This window comes from Macaca fascicularis, chromosome 4 (genome assembly GCF_037993035.2).
Source record: "Macaca fascicularis isolate 582-1 chromosome 4, T2T-MFA8v1.1".
In the NCBI taxonomy this organism is placed as follows: domain Eukaryota; kingdom Metazoa; phylum Chordata; class Mammalia; order Primates; family Cercopithecidae; genus Macaca; species Macaca fascicularis.
The window spans coordinates 37,734,936-37,752,715 of record NC_088378.1 but is presented as its reverse complement, the minus strand read 5'-3'; the positions used below and the strand labels follow the sequence as shown (position 1 = coordinate 37,752,715).

At 38.1% G+C, this 17,780-nt stretch overlaps 1 long non-coding RNA gene across 1 annotated transcript in view; it reads left to right on the top strand.

Annotated features, from left to right (window-relative positions):
* Window positions 1–6,953, top strand: part of LOC102114843 (uncharacterized) — a 29,980-nt gene extending 23,027 nt beyond the window's left edge. Inside the window, exon 4 of the long non-coding RNA XR_001489968.4 lies at window positions 6,877–6,953. This is a non-coding gene — a long non-coding RNA (uncharacterized lncRNA). The remainder of the gene's footprint in view (window positions 1–6,876) is intronic.
* The last annotated feature ends 10,827 nt before the right edge of the window (window positions 6,954–17,780 follow it).

The following is a 17,780-nucleotide window of genomic DNA, read 5'->3' as shown; positions in this document are numbered from 1 at the left end:
GTGCGACACGGCTAGGGAGCTGCTGCATTAGCCCAGCCAAGAGGCCTGTTCTAGTTTGGTAGCATTGAGCCTGCAGGGAAGCCAGTGGACAGGAGATAGGTTTAGGAGGTGGAATTGATACACTCAGTGATTGATGAGATTTAGGGAGTCACAGAGTGGAAGAAGGCGTGCATAATACCTCTGATTCTGGTTGAATAACTGTATAAATTATGGCTTTTTCCCTGAAGTAGAAAAGGAAAAGCATTGGTTTTTCCTAGTTTCCTGTGGTCAGCCATACTTTCTTAACAATTCTTCCCTTTTCCCTCTTCTCACACTCACTGGTCTTGTCTTTCCCTCATTTCCCTGTTTTCTCTAAGGTTGTTTAGGCATTCAGTAAATACCTGAACAACTCTAGCCTTGCTCTCTTGACCTGGAAATATGGGAGAGACTGTTCAATCTCTCTAGTTATGTTTACAAAGAGCCATGAGCCTCTGGAGGGAGAGAAAAAGGTCAAGAATGAATATTTCCCGTTAGTGCCAAGCTTACCTGAAAGAGCTCCTGGCTTTGTCCCATTTTAGAGGGGCTTAACTTTTCTCATTTGGAAAACCTTGCTTCATTATGTTCATGCATTTGTACCTACTTTCTTCTCTGTTACAAATGTTTTCTACCACTTATTTTTCAGGCAAAGTTTTGCCAATCTGCTTAGGCCCAGATCAGCTATGACCTCTTCAGTGAAGCTATTCCCAGCTCCCACAGGGAGAACTTTGTGGCTCCATCCCTGTTCTTCTACATCCCTTTGTCTGTATCTCAATCACAGGACTTACTACCCGTTGTATTGTCTGTCTCCTTCCTCCTCACCTTCCGACCATCCCATCACCTCACACTGGATTACATCATCTCCTTGAAGGCAGGGATTCTATCTGTTTTATTTCTGTTTCTGTCATTGTAAGGGGTTGGACTTACACATACTAGGTGTCCAAGAAGAGTTTAATGAGAAACTATGAATGAATTCCTCATAGACTTTCTTTACAAATTGGTTTAAATGTCCACCTCCCTCCAAAGAGTTGTTTCAGTTAAGTTTATTCCTTAGCCAATTTACCAATACATATTTGAGTCTTTCTTATAATAATCGTCCTTTTATGTGAATAATTAAGCCAACCCTGTGAGACTCCTGAGTTTGTTATGAAATGCTAAGCTTCCTAAGGACAGACAAGTGTTGTTTCTGTACAACACTGACCATTCCAATTCTCTAATATAATGTACAGTGTTTCAAAAATGTGGGGTTAATTGTGACACCTTAGGTAAATTACTTAAACCTTTCTAATAAACCTAAGTCAGATATAAAAGGTAATAATTTCTATCCCATTAATATGCTACAAGAATTAGTTGAGAAAAATGCATTTAGAGCATTTAGGACAGTACCTGGAGCACAGTAAAGATGCTCAATAAATGCCATCTTTGCTTAATCTCTGCTTTCTATATATTTAAAATTCACATATATTTGTGATTTTTTTTCAACTTTATCTTAACAGACTGGTGATTGCATGTGTGTATGTGTGTGTATTCATTTAACAGATGTTGATAAATCAACTATTTATTAATTTAACTTTATTTTTCATTTTCATATTTTAGATTTAGGGGATGCATGTGCAGGTGTATTACATGGGTAATAAATCACAATATGTGTGACGTTGACACTTGGGCCTCTCAATTTTCCATTGCCCAAGTCATCAACATAGTACCTGATAGGTAGTTTTTCAACTCTTATTTATTTTGATTTATTTTTACCAGAGTACATACTCATAATTCCATGATTAATGATTAAAGAAAGCAGTGTATATTAAATACATCACCTTGTTCAGAAGAGCACTCATGGTTTCTACATTTGCTTTTGGCAACAACTTTGTTAAATCTCATGTTTTGCTGTTAATTTATCATTTAGCGTTTGCTTATATATTTCTTCTTGCTCCAGTGGGAACTGTATCTTTTAGTTTTTTTGATCCCTATAGTGCTAAGTACGAGGCTTTGTGCTTATTAGGCATTCAGTAAATATCTGAACAACTCTAGCCTTGCTCTCTTGACCTAGAAATATGAGAGAAACTGTTCAAACTCCCTAGTTGTGTCTACAAAGAGCCATGAGCCTCTGGAGGGAGAGGAAAAGAGGTCAAGAATGAATATTTCCCATTAGCACAGAAGACTTTGAGAGCCCTCTCATCTTTTTCTCTGAAGCTGTAGGGAGTTCTGTTTCCTTTCACCAGTGCTCCATGTTGCAGGACCCAAAGTGAATTTTTGGGGAACTCAGGCAAGATGAGAGCTGATCCAAGATTCCGCACTAACCTCCATAGCCACAGTATTCAGAAATCAAGCATCTGGGTTCAGAAATGATGACGTGCTTTAGTGAAGCATGTGGTTAAAGGGCCAGTAAGTCTTCTAATTATGCAATCCCCAGCCTTCTATGAATACCAATGATAAAAGAGCAAAGCATGTGCTCTTCCTTCTTCCCTCCCTCCCCCCTCCCTCTCTCCCTCCCTCCCTCCATTCCTCCCTCCCTCTCTCCCTCTCTTTCTTTCTCCCTGCCTTCCTTTCTTTTTTCTCTTTAGAAATGATTTACTGTTTTTGTAAAAATGATACATGCTTATCACAAAACAATCTAAGCAGTGTAGTCATAGTATATTTAATCTCTTCTAGATTGCCTTCTTGAATTTCATCAGGATCACCCTTTTAGGGTGAAAATGCGGTCTCGTTTTTGTGGTTCCTGCAAACAATGTAAAGTGACAGCACTTCTGATAGGGTGGCCCAGGCTGGCTTCAGAGGCTTCCCCAAGCCACAGACTGGCCTGAGCTGGATCTTCCAAGTGTTCTGCTTAGATTTTGACGGCAAGGTTTTGCTATCTCAAGATCTCTCTTCCTACATTGGAAAAAATTGACCTAAATGTAAGAACATGCAGCTATGACAACTATTGACACTCTGGATTGAACCAGCTGTTCTTGTTCTTTCTCTTCCTCCACTCCATGTGTGTCCCCTGAGTCTGTGTGCTGGTAAGATCTTCACAGGGAAAGTACAAGTTGACATTCCAGGGTATATGAGTGGATGTGGTTGCCCTGATCAAATTCTTAAGCCATTTTGGAAAAGTTAAGGAAAGCACTAAGAGTTGTGTGTACCTGTATACAATTACTAATTGTAATTACACAAGATACCCATGGGATCCTTACACTTTGGATCTCAAAGTATCGTTCAGCTTTTCTTAGTATGGATTATATCTTACTAAGTGTCATTAAATAGGCATTCTGGGGAAGCTTTTGAGTTTTTCATTGCATTAGGTTTATGAATGTGATATCCACCTGGAAGAGGGAGAAATGTACTACATCACTGCACATAGTAGGCAGACAATAGATATTGTTGCTGGACATAGGAGCCAGGCCAGCACTTGAGTTTTTAAAAAATTGGGTGCCTTGGTTAGCCTCCTCCTTTACAGACTTCTTTAGTATCAGAAAATTTAAAGATCAGGAAGTTTTGTGAAGCTTTTGGTAACCTCTGGTAGTTTACTTTGCAGAGAAGGCAGTATCGCTGGTACTTTGGAAATGTTTCGGGCTGGCTTACTCTCCAGTGCTGCTCCCTTAGGGAAATTTTCTCCTAACTGGACTTTCCCATTTGAATATTTTCCATATAAACTTTGCCTTCTTTCTGCTCATCTTTTTTTTTTTTTTTGCCCCACTGTAACATCTGCTTGACTGTGATGTCACATTCCCCACCCTCCCCCAGCAAGGAGACAATGAGAAATGACTGTTCATTGATTGCTGAGTATGTGGTATACTGCAGTTATGGGTCTTGATGTTGAAAATGATCTTGTGAAGAGGGTGTGGGAGGAATGGATCAAATGGGATAGTGTGTTGAGAAAGCTTCGTCAAAGTTCATTCACCATTTTTGCACACTTCTTATAGAACAGGTGCTATGCTAAGCATAAAGATATGGGATGAACAAGACAGACTTGGTCCCTGCACTCATAGCTCTGACAGTTTAATGGGGGAAGAGAGACCTGTTTTAAAAGGAAGGCTTTGAGCAAGGATAACTGAGGGACATAACATAGTTTCCAGGGTCTGCAAAAGACTTCTTGGGGTTCTAACTCAAGCAAAAAAGTCTTCTTTGAAACTCAGTTGTCGTCCTTTTGTTGTTACTCTTGTTGGAGGACTCAAGATCTATCCCTGACATACATTAACCATCAACCGGGCATGTGCATGTCCAATGTAAGGTACTTGTGTCTTCAGAAAAAGGTCACACTCCAATAAAAGTGCAAATGTTATTGAAAGACAGCAAAGCTCAGTGAATACCAGTATTAATAAAATTATCAGAGGACTAATCTAGGAACATTAAGCTATAAACCCCTGAGTTACATAGTTTACACATTTACTAGTCCAATCCGATTGTCAGGAAACTGAGGAAATGGAACTCAGGAAAAGTCTGTCACAGAGCTAAACATTTGATGAACAAATAAGTAAATGGTTGAATGGATTGGCACCAGTCTACATATACCTTTAAGATATCTGTCAATTTATTCTAAGGTTTTCTACATATTTTTCTCAGTGATTCTTTTAGTTTCAGAAGTTAGATTAGAATGTGAGTACTTCTGGAGAAAGTTACAGTAACCACTACATTTTATTAATATGATTATTCTTATTATTTCGTAACACCTAATGAGCAATGTCATTTAATTCTATGGGAGTGAAAGTCAAACAAGCATATTTTAAAATCATTAAGTATAAAACACTAATATTTTAAGAGCTTCTTATTTTCTGCCAAAAATGGACATTAAAAGAGGTTTTTTAAAATTTAATGATTCACCCATTTCACAGATTTAAAAAATGAAGTCTCGACACTTCTCTAGGTTTCACATGGAAAATCAGTGGCAGATGAAAGAAACTCAGGAATTTCTTTTTTCAACTTGTGCTTAACCAATTGGAGACAGGCTGTCTCCAGGCTATATTTTATTTCTAATAGCTATAAAGTGAATGAACTCAAAGAACAGTCCAGCGTCCTGCTGCAATTGATATGAAAAAGGACAGGGGAAGAAAAGATTCCTCATTAATGGATTTATATTCTAGTGATAGGGTTGGGGGGTAGAAAGGTCATTTTGAAAAGAAAAGTGAAATATAGAGCATGCAGAAAAATTATCTTGTTATCTGACTCAGAGACATGAGGCTGCATGTTATCCTCTGTTCGTTTATTTTTTCTCCTAGTTTTCCTTTTATTTTTAGATAAATGTGAGTCAGACAGATGAGACAAGAGTAATTTTTAGAAGCTCTCTTCTCTTGCAAGCTTTTGGGAGCGGAGTTTTTCTCGTTTTATATGGTCTAATTGGAAGTGCCATAATTGCAAAGGAAGAAAATTGGGCAGGTAAATTAGTAAGAACAAATAAATGTCTTGTAAAAAGTTGAGCTTACCTTCTTATTAAGTATATTAGCTCATAATCAGACAAAATTTAAAGCTTAATTAAAAAACTGAAATTGAAGGTCTCTCCAGGTTTTTTTTTTTTTTTTTTTTTTTTTTTTTTTTTTTTTAGAGGAAAGGCATTATAACTCTGAAAAGATTTTTTAGTTTAGTAAAGAGCATGGGATTAGAAAGTAACTAACTATTTTGGTGGTTTTATGTTTAGTGACAAGTTTCTTACAGATAAACCACTTAATTTAATTTTCAACAGTTACTTCACCAGGGATGTTTTTATTTATTTTTTTCAAAGTGCAGACAAGGAACTTTAAGCCTTGAGAGTGTAAATGTATTGGCATAGTATCCTGGGTTCAAATCCAGCTTTGTCTGGCTCTGACCCTCTGCTCCTTCCCCACCCAAAATTTCTCCTGAGGTATCTACTAGCTTTTGGTATTGGGGATGTGGCTGAGTGAAGCACACTGTGTCCCACTGACTTCACATCCAGACACACACAAGTGGGTGAGATACAGCTTGTGACTCAGGGCATAATGGAATATGTACCAGGCACTGTTGTGGCACAAAGGGGGAATGATCAACTCTGCTTGGACTGAGTGGAGCAGGTCAGCCAAGATTTTATGGAGGAGGAGAAAAAGCCATTTGAGCTAGGTCTTCCTTGTTGAGAAGGCACAGTAGGTCACCTGAGATGGAAGGAAAAGTCTGCCCAGAATGGCTTGAAACAGTGGCATGGAGGATATGATTGCAGAACTGTGAGATAAAATGCAGGACACACAGTTAAAGTTGAACTTCCCATTAAACCACAGATAATGGCTTAGGATATCCTATGCAATAACTGGAACATATATGAACCTGTTATGTGTGGGTTATTGGAAATTCAAATTTAACTGAGCATTCTGTGATTCAGTTTGTTAAATCTGGTCATGCTATGCATTCAGGCTTTGTTGGAGTATATCATGTAAGGCTGGGGGCACCAGGAGGGTTGCTGAGAGAGTTAGGTTGAGGCTTACACTTGGGGAAACTGGTCTTTGCTATACATGGCAAATGGGATTAAAAATAGCTTTACTCTACACAATGGATGTCTGTTCATCCTATGGCTTAGTAGGTCATATATGCCACTTACCAGTTAAAAACACAGTTTGAATAAAGCATTGTCTCTAATGAAAAGTACTTTTTGCTCAAGGAGTCATGTAATAAAATTGCTTATAACACATTTTCAAATTAATTCCTAATGTCTGATTATTCTTTTCTCCATAAGAGAAATGTATGAGAAAGGGAAGAAATGCTTTAGAGGGAGGAGAAAGTTAAATAAAACCAGCGAGAGAAAAAACAGATACATTTATATGGCATATATGTGTTTCCTGTTTAATTTTTAAGTGGGGCAAAAAAGACAGATGAAATTGCATTATCCCTGTGCAAATCCCATCTAAACTAAAGCAAAGATATTTTACTCTGACTCAGGAGCATGGAATTCTTCCCAGAGTCACAGAAGATGGCACAGCCTGGGGACAATCGGGAATCACCTGGAGGATGGCAGGTAGCACTGTTATATTTACTTAAAAATTTGGCCAGGCATGGTGGTTCACCCCTGTAATCCAGCACTTTGGGAGGCCAAGATGGGAGGATAGCTTGAAGCCTGGAGTTTGAGACCAGCCTGGGCAACAAAATGAGACCTTATCTCTGAAAAGATTTAATCTTTTAAAAAAATTTTTTAAATTTGAGGATCACAGATTGTTTAAAAAGGTATTTTATTTTTGTGTTTTTTTCTTATGATGTCCCATGTATCTGTGACATTGGCTCATTTTGCTTGTCTCCTACATTTGTGGTATTGGTTGAAAGGCGGCATCTAAACATTTCGATATAACATTTAGAAAATAAAATGGCTTGTGAGAGCAGTGACTGCATACCAATTTAGATTTTTCTCTCCCTCCTCATTAAATATGTGACTATGTCTTTTGTTTACTTTTCTCCCTACTCCAGAAAGGATTTAAGGCAGCTCATAAATATGTGCGAGACCTATCACTCCTACGCATGTGGCCATTCAAGCGTTTTGATGATTGTACATTTTAAAGCTAAATGCAAAGACCTCTTTATAATTAGTTTGTGTGTGCTTCTGAGGGAAGTTACGGTAATCATTACTTTTGTTGTTATTATTTCATTGTATCTAATGAACAATGGTAATAAATCCCGTGGGAACCAACCATAGTATAACATATGTATTTTGAAAACCGTTAGATATAAAAATTCTAATTGACTTGGAGAAGTTTCATTCATTTCATTTTTATTTAGTAGGATATTTCATTGTCCTTGGCTTAAGCCTTTCTTTGCTTTAGATGAGGTTAAGGAAAGACAAAAATCTAACTGTGATAAACACAGTCTGAATTTCATTATTAACACTTTCATATAAAGACAGATTAATAGCCAAAGTAGATGCTGGTCATAATGAATGACTTTTGATTCACTGTTTTCCTGAGTTATTTTTACTTTGGTAGGCATGTTATTTTGGCTTAAAAATAAAGTGCTATTAGTAATCAAGGATGTGAGTTCATAAAGAGTAAGTTAAATTTTAAACCATGGTTTATTTGAGATTTTGCTTTGTCTGGGAAAGGATTTAAACCTCAGCAAGAATGATTTAGAGGTTAGAAAAACAAATCTTTGATAGGGAGAGTGTAACATGTTGGAATGGGTTGTCTTCTCAATGTTTTTTAATGATTTGGCAGGCATCTTGTCAAATGAGCTGGGGTTTTATTGAATCTGATAATGGTAATATTAGGCTCCAAATGAGTTTGACAGGGTGCCCAAATGGCTGGATCTCACAGGATAAAGTTTAATACAAATAAGCGATAAACACATAGCCCATTACCTGGATTCAGAAAAGCAACTGGAAAAATAGTTTACATTGAAAAACAATGAAAAACAGTGGGCTAGGGCTTTTAAATAACAGTGAGTTCAATATAAGTCAAGAGAGTGGTGGGATGCTATAAGTCTAATAGGATTTAGAATCAATTTTGGAGCAAGCTTGCCAGACTGAGGAAGATATAACCCCAAATCTACATTCCATAGTGGGCAAAACTTTTTTAAAAAAAATACTGACTTTATATCTAGATACCACAACTTAAAAGCATACTTTTAAAAACAAAAAAATGTACTTGATGAGAAGATATAAAACCATGTCAAAAACAAAACAGGAAGGAAAACTACAGGAATAGAAGATGTTTTACCCAGAGAAAAGAAGAGCTTCATTGTTAAAGAGGAAAAGGTTTATTCTCTCTGATGTTGAATTTCTTTTCTTTTTTTTTTTATTATTACACTTTAAGTTCTAGGGTACATGTGCATAATGTGCAGGTTTGTTACATATGTATACTTGTGCCATGTTGGTGTGCTGCACCCATCAACTCGTCAGCACCCATCAACTCGTCATTTACATCAGGTATAACTCCCAATGCAATCCCTCCCCCCTCCCCCCTCCTCCCTCCCCATGATAGGCCCCAGTGTGTGATGTTCCCCTTCCCGAGTCCAAGTGATCTCCCTGTTCAGTTCCCACCTATGAGTGAGAACATGCAGTGTTTGGTTTTCTGGTCTTGCGATAGTTTGCTGAGAATGATGGTTTCCAGCTGCATCCATGTCCCTACAAAGGAAACAAACTCATCCTTTTTTATAGCTGCATAGTATTCCATGGTGTATATGTGCCACATTTTCTTAATCCAGTCTGTCACTGATGGACATTTGTGTTGATTCCAAGTCTTTGCTATTGTGAATAGTGCCGCAATGAACATACATGTGCATGTGTCTTTATAGCAGCATGATTTATAATCCTTTGGGTATATACCCAGTAATGGGATGGCTGGGTCATATGGTACTTCTAGTTCTAGATCCTTGAGGAATCGCCATACTGTTTTCCATAATGGTTGAACTAGTTTACAATCCCACCAACAGTGTAAAAGTGTTCCTATTTCTCCACATACTCTCCAGCACCTGTTTCCTGACTTTTTAATGATTGCCGTTCTAACTGATGTGAGATGGTATCTCATTGTGGTTTTGATTTGCATTTCTCTGATGGCCAGTGATGATGAGCATTTTTTCATGTGTCTGTTGGCTGTATGCATGTCTTCTTTTGAGAAATGTCTGTTCATATCCTTTGCCCACTTTTTGATGGGGTTGTTTGTTTTTTTTCTTGTAAATTTGTTTGAGTTCTTTGTAACTTCTGGATATTAGCCCTTTGTCAGATAAGTATATTGCAAAAATTTTCTCCCATTCTATAGGTTGCCTGTTCACTCTGATGGTAGTTTCTTTTGCTGTGCAGAAGCTCTTTAGTTTAATTAGATCCCATTTGTCAATTTTGGCTTTTGTTGCCGTTGCTTTTGGTGTTTTAGACATGAAGTTCTTGCCCATGCCTATGTCCTGAATTGTATTACCTAGGTTTTCTTCTAGGGTTTTTATGGTATTAGGTCTAACATTTAAGTCTCTAATCCATCTTGAATTAATTTTCATTTAAGGAATAAGGAAAGGATCCAGTTTAAGCTTTCTATTTATGGCTAGCCAATTTTCCCAGCACCATTTATTAAATAGGGAATGTTTTCCCCATTTCTTGTTTTTCTCAGGTTTGTCAAAGATCAGATGGCTGTAGATGTGTGGTATTATTTCTAAGGACTCTGTTCTGTTCCATTGGTCTATATCTCTGTTTTGGTACCAGTACCATGCTGTTTTGGTTACTGTAGCCTTGTAGTATAGTTTGAAGTCAGGTAGCGTAATGCCTCCAGCTTTGTTCTTTTGACTTAGGATTGTCTTGGCAATGCGGGCTCTTTTTTGGTTCCATATGAATGTTAAAGCAGTTTTTTCCAATTCTGTGAAGAAACTCATTGGTAGCTTGATGGGGATGGCATTGAATCTATAAATTACCTTGGGCAGTATGGCCATTTTCACGATATTGATTCTTCCTATCCATGAGCATGGTATGTTCTTCCATTTGTTTGTGTCCTCTTATTTCACTGAGCAGTGGTTTATAGTTCTCCTTGAAGAGGTCCTTTACATCCCTTGTAAGTTGGATTCCTAAGTATTTTATTCTCTTTGAAGCAATTGTGAATGGAAGTTCATTCATGATTTGGCTCTCTGTTTGTCTGTTACTGGTGTATAAGAATGCTTGTGATTTTTGCACATTAATTTTGTATCCTGAGACTTTGCTGAAGTTGCTTATCAGCTTAAGGAGATTTTGGGCTGAGACGATGGGGTTTTCTAACTATACAATAATGTCATCTGCAAACAGGGACAACTTAACTTCTTCTTTTCCTAACTGAATACCCTTGATTTCTTTCTTTTGCCTGATTGCCCTAGCCAGAACTTCCAACACTATGTTGAATAGGAGTGGTGAGAGAGGGCATCCCTGTCTTGTGCCAGTTTTCAAAGGGAATGCTTCCAGGTTTTGCCCATTTAGTATGATATTGGCTGTGGGTTTGTCATAAATAGCTCTTATTATTTTGAGATATGTTCCATCAATACCAAATTTATTGAGAGTTTTTAGCATGAAGGGCTGTTGAATTTTGTCAAAGGCCTTTTCTGCATCTATTGAGATAATCATGTGGTTTTTGTCTTTGGTTCTGTTTATATGCTGGATTACATTTATTGATTTGCATATGTTGAACCAGCCTTGCATCCCAGGGATGAAGCCCACTTGATCATGGTGGATAAGCTTTTTGATGTGCTGCTGGATTCAGTTTGCCAGTATTTTATTGAGGATTTTTGCATCGATGTTCATCAGGGATATTGGTCTAAAATTCTCTTTTTTTGTTGTGTCTCTGCCAGGCTTTGGTATCAGGATGAAGTTGGCCTCATAAAATGAGTTAGGGAGGATTCCCTTTTTTTCTACTGATTGGAATAGTTTCAGAAGGAATGGTACCAGCTCCTCCTTGTACCTCTGGTAGAATTCAGCTGTGACTCCATCTGATCCTGGACTCTTTTTGGTTGGTAGGCTACTAATTATTGCCTCAATTTCAGAGCCTGCTATTGGTCTATTCAGGGATTCAACTTCTTCCTGGTTTAGTCTTGGGAGAGTGTAAGTTTCCAGGAAATTATCCATTTCTTCTAGATTTTCTAGTTTATTTGCATAGAGGTGTTTATAGTATTCTCTGATGGTAGTTTGTATTTCTGTGGGGTCGGTGGTGATATCCCCTTTATCGTTTTTTATTGCGTCTATTTGATTCTTCTCTCTTTTCTTCTTTATTAGTCTGCTAGCGGTCTATCAATTTTGTTGATCTTTTCAAAAAACCGACTCCTGGATTCATTGATTTTTTGGAGGATTTTTTGTGTCTTTATCTCCTTCAGTTCTGCTTTGATCTTAGTTATTTCTTGCCTTCTGCTAGCTTTTGAATGTGTTTGCTCTTGCTTCTCTAGTTCTTTTAATTGTGATGTTAGAGTGTCAATTTTAGATCTTTCCTGCTTTCTCTTGTGGGCATTTAGTGCTATAAATTTCCCTCTACACACTGCTTTAAATATGTCTCAGAGATTCTGGTATGTTGTATCTTTGTTCTCATTGGTTTCAAAGAACATCTTTACTTCTGCCTTCATTTCATTATGTACCCTGTATCAATCAGGAGCAGGTGGTTCAGTTTCAATGTAGTTGAGTGGCTTTGCTTGAGTTTCTTAGTCCTGAATTCTAGTTTGATTGCACTGTGGTCTGAGAGACAGTTTGTTATAATTTCTGTTCTTGTACATTTGCTGAGGAGTGCTTTACTTCCAATTATGTGGTCTATTTTGGAATAAGTGTGATGTGGTGCTGAGAAGAATGTATATTCTGTTGATTTGGGGTGGAGAGTTCTGTAAACGTCTATTAGGTCCACTTGGTGCAGAGATGAGTTCAGTTCCTGGATATCCTTGTTAACTTTCTGTCTCATTGATCTGTCTAATGTTGACAGTGGGTTGTTGAAGTCTCCCATTATTATTGTATGGGAGTCTAAGTCTCTTTGTAAGTCTCTAAGGACTTGCTTTATGAATCTGGGTGCTCCTGTATTGGATGCATATATATTTAGGATAGTTAGCTCTTCCTGATGAATTGATCCCTTTACCATTATGTAATGGCCTTATTTGTCTCTTTTGATCCTTGATGGTTTAAAGTCTGTTTTATCAGAGACTAGGATTGCAACCCCTGCTTTTTTTGGTTCTCCATTTGCTTGGTAGATCTTCCTCCATCCCTTTATTTTGAGCCTATGTGTGTCTCTGCATGTGAGATGGGTCTCCTGAATACAGCAAACTGATGGGTCTTGACTCTTTGTCCAGTTTGCCAGTCTGTGTCTTTTAATTGGACCATTTAGTCCGTTTACATTTAAGGTTAATATTGTTATGTGTGAACTTGATCCTGTCATTATGATATTAACTGGTTGTTTTGCTCGTTAGTTGATGCAGTTTCTTCCTAGCATCGATGGACTTTACATTTTGGCATGTTTTTGCAATGGCTGGTACCGGTTGTTCCTTTCCATGTTTAGTGCTTCCTTCAGGGTCTCTTGTAAGGCAGGCCTGGTGGTGACAAAATCTCCAAGCATTTGCTTATCTGTAAAGGATTTTATTTCTCCTTCACTTATGAAACTTAGTTTGGCTGGATATGAAATTCTGCGTTGAATATTCTTTCCTTTAAGAATGTTGAATATTACCCCCCACTCTCTTCTGGCTTGTAGAGTTTCTGCCAAGAGATCTGTTGTTAGTCTGATGGGCTTCCCTTTGTGGGTAACCCGACCTTTCTCTCTGGCTTCCCTTAACAGTTTTTCCTTCATTTCAATTTTGGTGAATCTGACAATTATGTGTCTTGGAGTTGCTCTTCTCGAGGAGTATCTTTGTGGAATTGTCTGTATTTCCTGAATTTGAATTTTGGCCTGCCTTACTAGGTTGGGGAAGTTCTCCTGGATGATATCCTGAAAAGCGTTTTCCAACTTGGTTCCATTTTCCCCCTCACTTTCAGGCACCCCAATCAGATGTAGATTTGGTCTTTTCACATAATCCCATACATCTTGAAGTCTTTGTTCATTTCTTTTGCCTGTTTTTTCTTTAGACTTCTCTTGTTGCTTCATTTCATTCATTTGATCCTCAATCACTGATACTCTTTCTTCCAGTTGATCGAGTCAGTTACTGAAACTTGTGCATTTGTCACGTATTTCTCGTGTCATGGTTTTTATCTCTGTCAGTTCGTTTATGGCCTTCTCTGCATTGATTATTCTAGTTATCCATTCTTCCATTCTTTTTTTCGAGATTCTTAGTTTCTTTGTGCTGGGTACGTAATTCCTCCCTTAGCTCTGAGAAGTCTGATGGACTGAAGCCTTCTTCTCTCAACTTGTCAAAGTCGTTCTCCATCCAACTTTGATCCGAGCTGCATTCCTTTGGAGGGGGAGATGCGCTCTTAATTTTTGGATTTCCAGCTTTTCTGCCCTGCTTTTTCCCCATCTTTGTGGTTTTATCTGCCTTTGGTCTTTGATGATGGTGACGTACTGATGGGATTTTGGTGTGGTGTCCTTCCTGTTTGTTAGTTTTCCTTCTAACAGTCAGGACTCTCAGCTGTAGATCTGTTGGAGATTGCTTGAGGTCCACTCCAGACCCTGTTTGCCTGGGTATCAACAGCAGAGGCTGCAGAAGATAGAATATTGCTGAACAGCGAGTGTACCTGTCTGATTCTTGCTTTGGAAGCTTCGTCTCAGGGTGTATCCTGCCGTGTGAGATGTAGGGTGTCGGTCTGCCCCTAGTGGGGTATGTCTCCCAGTTAGGCTACTCAGGGGTCAGAGACCCACTTGAGCAGGCAGTCTGTCCATTCTCAGATCTCAACCTCCATGTTGGGAGATCCACTGCTCTCTTCAAAGCTGTCAGACAGGATCATTTGCATCTGCAGAGGTTTTGGCTTTTTTTGTTGTTGTTGTTTAGCTGTGCCCTGTCCCCAGAGGTGGAGTCTACAGAGACAGTCAGGCCTCCTTGAGCTGCTGTGGGCTCCACCCAGTTCAAGCTTCCCAGAGGCTTTGTTTACCTACTTAAGCCCAGCAATGGTGGGCGCCCCTCCCCCAGCCTCGCTGCTGCCTTGCCTTTAGATCGAAGACTGCTGTGCTAGCAATGAGGGAGACTTCGTGGGCTTGGGACCCTCCCGTCCAGGTGTGGGATATAATCTCCTGGTGTGCTGTTTGCTAAGACCCTTGGTAAAGCGCAGTATTGGGGTGGGAGTTACCTGATTTCCCAGGTGTTGTGTGTCTCAGTTCCCCTGGCTAGGAAAAAGGATTCCCTTCCCCCTTGCACTTCCCAGATGAGTCGATGCCTTGCCCTGCTTCAGCTCTAGGTGGTCGGGCTGCAGCAGCTGACCAGCACCGATTATTCGGCATTCCCTAGTGAGATGAACCCACTACCTCAGTTGAAAATGCAGAAATCACCCATCTTCTGTGTCACTTGCGCTGGGAGCTGGAGACTGGAGCTGTTCCTATTCAGCTATCTTGCTCCAAGGTCCTGATGTTGAATTTCTACAAGGACCAATATGTAGAAGTTTCCGTATAAGAATGAACTTACTTGCAATCAACACTTTGTAGATAGAATGGGCTGCCATTGTATAGATATGGACATCAGCATTCCTCACCTGTTGGAGAGGCTGGAGAAAGGTGATTTACACATTGGATCTAGATTTAGAACTTTGTGGTCTTCCAAATCTGCTATTCTGTGATTCTAAGTATGTTTAGGATAGTTAGATATATTTTTGGTGTACATAACTGCTAAAACAGTCAATTATCTCAGGAAATTTCATGTGCCAATCTACCCTTTGTTATCACATAGACAAAGCAGCTGGTTGATTGACTGGAAGTTTCAATTTTGTTGGGTAGGTATCCAGGAGATGTAGCTTGTTTTGTGCTTATTGGATCATCTTGCCCACATACAGGCCTTTTCAATGTAACACTCCATATAAAAAGACAAAATGAGTTGCAAAAAATACACACAAAACCCTGATAAAAGCAGTTCTTAGAATACATTAGCTTTAAAATTTCATTGCAATCAGAATTTTCTGTTCCTTGCACTTATGTATTATTGTCTCTTTCCAGCCTTTTAATATACAATGAAAAACCTCTAGATAACAAATACTTGTCAAGCCCCAGTCAATTGTTCACTTGTTTTCAGGAATATTTGATACTATAAAATATCCATATGACAAAATAAGAAAGTCAGTTCCTTGGAGTTTGTTTTAATACGATTAATACAATCAATTCTATGATTCTTTTTTTTCCCTATCAACACCCCCTCTATTTCATTTTTGCTAGTCACCAGCTGGCTTTTTTTTCCCAGCACAAAATGACTCTAAACTGCAAGATAATTCTACAAAAAGAAACTTGTTCCAAAAGTTACATGGAGCCAACTATGTCAGCAATGGAAAGAACTAGTACATTTTGTTTTGAAAATAAAAAAAATCCTAGATGTGAAAATTTGTCTACTTAACCCCAAAATACTCAACTGCAGAATTCCACATGAAGAAGTTTGCCTTTACTTTGTCATTTATTTCTAAAACTATGAAGGTAAAATTTTGGGGACATCTTTAAATAGCATCCCTTGTAAAGTATTGTAAAATGTTTAATTATAGTACAACAGTGTATGTACTAGTTAGCTAAATTAGATGGTTAAATGGTTAGAATGCAATGTATGTACTGAACTTTTTATAGTTAGGATTCAAAATAATGATATGAGTTTTGATATATTCCTTAGTTTAAACTCTTGGTATTAAATTTCATTAGTATCTTTCTTTCCTTTCTCAATATCTTAGTATTATTACACTGTATATTTAGTCCCAGAATTTAGAAATCAATTACAAAAATCTGAAACAAGACTTGTCCTGGCAGGGTCATCTCAAATTGTCATTCGGGGATTCAATGTTTAGGTAGAAAAGCAGACAACATGTTGCCTTGAGTCTTATTTTTTCAATAAATACAAGGCAGTTTAATTCACTGCTTTTCAGGTAAAATACCTAGCAAGAGCTCAATATCTGGAGACATGCTGCACTAACCTTTTTCCTCATGATATGAACTCCCATGGGAATGGCAAAATGCTTAAAGGTTAGACAATCATATTGAAAGAACTTTATATCTTCAGCTTTCCAGGAGACTAAAATAGAGGCTGCCCTCTTATCCCTTGTTCTAGCAAACTCTTACCATATGTAAGGCCCACTCTAAAGCATTTCAGTGCACCCTATGTTGTCTAATTGAAGAGTAAATCTGTACATTCACAGCATGCATTTTTTTTTTTGTCTAAAAAAAAGCACTGTTCAAATATGAGGTCTTGTGGTTGCATATCATTTTAATAGGGCTGCACACTATGCACCATAATTTTTAATTCATGAAAGAGCTTAGAGCTTGCATGTGGCAAAGGATTAAGTTCTGTCCTAATTACTTTCTCAGAAAAGCTAGTGGAAAATTAGATGCACTCCACCAGGCAATAAATATATCACACTAAACAAAATTTAAACTAAAGAACAATCAACCGCTTTTCTTTGTTGTTTCAAAGGAGCAGCGGATTAGACCTTTTAAGAAAAAGATCAAGAGCATTTTATGGGAAATTCAGAAAAAAAAACTATTTGGACTGAAATCAAAATGTTATGAATAGTACTTTCTAAGTAATGACACATATCAGCAGTATTTGTAACCATAAGAACGATGTGATAAATTTTAATCACTTGGGACTCCAGCTCTGTGGGAAGTGCTTACTACACAGACATCATTTATAGGTTTCCAGTTATGACCTATGTCTAAAAGACATTTTAATGATAACTGGAGAAAGTAGATAGATTGTCTTCCTAGAGTGTTGAAGTTCCTGCTTGTTGTCATCCTCAGCTCTATTAAAGAGCAGAGGCTTTCAAAGGTACACTTCAGCCTAGCAGTCAGGGTGCAAGACCAAAGGGATGGAACTATCTAAGATAAAATATGCCAGAAACGTACACTCCTCAGGATTTCCTGTGGGAGTCTGCCCAAAATAAAGCAATATTAATAAATATAAACTCTGGAACACAATTATCAACAGAAACAGAGTCTTGAAATGTACCCTTGAAATTCTTCTAGTTTCCTCAGGCAGGTCAACTATTGCAACGTAACTGTGCAAAATGTTAGACCTCCCTACGGGGACAATTGCTTTAAATTATATTAAGGACTCAAAAACTCTAACATACATGCCAAAGGAAGGAGTTTAATTTGTTGGATGCTCTAAATCTTTGAGTTCACTCAGGGTCCTTTGGCCCCCGACCTTGAAAACATTTCTGGGGGAAAAAAATGTAGTTTCAAAGCCTCTGAATGTTAAAAAAATATGCAATTGGTCAATTTGTTTTTTATCTTTTCCCCCCTCGGTACTGCATTTTTGGAGAGAAAGGAAGCTCAGGTAAT